The 2,806-nt window shown below is 36.2% G+C and overlaps 1 pseudogene; it reads left to right on the plus strand.

The window, feature by feature from the left end:
* The first annotated feature begins 672 nt into the window (after positions 1–672).
* Positions 673–2,238, plus strand: LOC149135512 (histone-lysine N-methyltransferase SETMAR pseudogene; annotated as a pseudogene).
* Positions 2,239–2,806: the final 568 nt, after the last annotated feature.

Here is a 2,806-nt window from a genome sequence, read left to right on the forward strand (position 1 = left end):
GCGTTCATGAGCTCGAGATTTTTATGTTACCGGAATAAACTAACTTGTAACTCGTTGACAAAAATGTGTTGATTGTAATGGTATATTCTTTGATGAAGAAAATTTCCACAGTATTGTAATATATTGTGATGGATTTCATGTTTCAAAACGTTATTTACTTTTTACTCAGCCTGATATACAACGGTATTTATTATAAAAGTTGTGTGTGTGTGTGTATGTGTGTGTCTGTGTGTTTGTGTGTGTGTCTGTATACATACATACATACGTACGTACGTACATACATACATACATACATACATACATACATGTATACATACATACATACATACATACATGACGTCGAATACAGACACATAGATATATAGGAATATTCGTTCTCCTGGAAAATACTATCTTCTATAATATTTGCTATTTATAATACTAATAATAATAATGATAATAATAATAATAATAATAATAATAATAATAATAAGAAGAAGAAGAAGAAGAAGAAGAAGAAGAAGAAGAAGAAGAAGAAGAAGAAGAAGAAGAAGAAGAAGAAGAAGAAGAAGAAGAAGAAGAAGAAGAAGGAGGAGGAGGAGGAGGAGGAGGAGGAGGAGGAGGAGAAGAAGAAGAAGAAGAAGAAGAAGAAGAAGAAGAAGAAGAAGAAGAAGAAGAAGAAGAAATGAGTTCATGTGTAACCCACTATTCAGAAATAGCAACGGTTTGGAAGCCTGCATTATGCTACTTTCTCGTCACAAATATGAATCATTTTTGAATCAAATTGTAACATGTGATGAGAAATGGATCCAATACAACAACCGTAAACGTTCAGCACAATGGTTGGACAAAGACGAGCCACCAAAACAGTCCAAAAACTAAAATTCACCAAAAGAAGCTGATGGTGTGTGTTTGGTGGTCTGGCGCAGGTGTTATCCATTATTATTTCATTAAACTTGCTTCATCAATCACGGCCGGAGTATACTGCAAACAACTGGACCAAATGATGCAGAAATTTACAAAAAAAAAACAGCTTAGATTAGTCAACAGATCCACTCCTATTTTATTGCAAGACAACGCCAGATCACACATCGCAAAAATTACATTGGCGAAACTACATGAGTTGGATTTGGAAGTCCTCCATCATCCACCATACTCACCTGAACTTGCCCCCACTGACTACTACATCTTCCAGAATTTGGATAACTTTTTGATGGGAAGATTTAATTCCGACGACGCTGTGAAACAGGCCTTCCAACACAATATAGACTTCAGAATACCAGGCTTTTACAGTTCCGGGCGGGACAAGCTACCGCTGAAGTGGCAAAAGTGTATTGACGACATGGGTGCATATATATATATATGTGTGTGTGTGTGTGTGTGTGTGTGTGTGTGTGTGTGTGTGTGTGTGTGTGTGTGTGCGTGTGCGCGCGTGCTTGTATATATATATATATATATATATATATATATATATACACATATACATATACTAAAATAAGGATTCAGATAGAATCGGAAACTCGGAAAGATATCCACCAGGTAGGGTTGGATAAACCTGTGGTTCCGACCTATGGTTGGTAGGTATCAAATAGGACATTCCGGTTGTACACACAGAGAAAAGCATTCCTATCAGTATTTAGCGCCTAGGGGCTCGTCCAAAATATGCGTTACGTTCAATTGTGCGTTGTTGTTATACTCTAGAATGTCCAACAAGTTGTAAATTCCCTTGGTGTATTATAATAAAATGAATAATAACAGACGATGGGTAATTGTCAGTTCATTACGGCTGTGTCGTACGTATTTTTGTAATAGAAGAATGAGAACATCACTTCATTACACAAACCGCAAGAGTTTATGCGATTGTGTACAGAAGAATAAATTAATCAATGAAATTCCAACCGATTTGCATGTTCTATTATTTGCATTTTTTTTTTTTTTTTACAATTTGAAATAAACTAGTACTTTCATGCATTGCGCAATCATCAGACTTATGTAGTGACAGTGGAACACGACTGTCTCTACATAAACCTGATGACTGCGTAACGCATGAAAGTACTAGTTTATTTCAATATTGTAATATTGTAATACACACACTCACACACACACACACAGACACACTGGCATTTTGCTCCTAATATGACAGAGGTAACTTAGGAAGTATACTTTTGCCAGTAAGAGTATTTTGATAAAGTTAACTTATTGTATGTGATATTTCCAGATATTACCCGTTATGGCAAAACTCTATTAATATTCTTGTAGCAACTATAATGATATATTCATCTGGAACAGTTCGCTATAAATTCTTAAATTACTGAATACCGTCGTGATTAATGCAAAAAGAAAACACTGATAAAGAACAGTTCACTTGAAAAGCATCTAAGGCAAATATTAATTACAATAAATATTAACGAACGCAGAGCTTTTTCAGCTGCAGCTACATACTTTTTCATTTACCCCCGCCTCCTTCTCTCTCTCCGTCTCTATGGTCCGTAATATCTTACAGTGCGTGTGTGTAACGTTCTTTTACTCATTGCCGGCCACAAATCCTGATATGTGCAATCATTCTGCACGTCTTGTACTAACTCTCTAAATAAACTTTCCTTTACTCTCTCTCTCTCTCTCTCTCTCTCTTTCTCTCTCTCTCTTTCTTTCTCTCTCTCCCTGCTATATAAACTGCAACTGAAAAGAAACAACACACCCGCCAACATGTATATTACTTATTACTAAAGGTGGTGAGCTAGCAGAATCGTTAGCATACTGGTCGAAGTTCGTCTGACGCTACGTTCTGAGTTCGAATTCCGCCGAGGTCGACTTTGCATTTTTTTTT

The sequence above is a fragment of the Octopus bimaculoides genome, chromosome 5, assembly GCF_046866305.1.
Source record: "Octopus bimaculoides isolate indiv1 chromosome 5, ASM4686630v1, whole genome shotgun sequence".
In the NCBI taxonomy this organism is placed as follows: domain Eukaryota; kingdom Metazoa; phylum Mollusca; class Cephalopoda; order Octopoda; family Octopodidae; genus Octopus; species Octopus bimaculoides.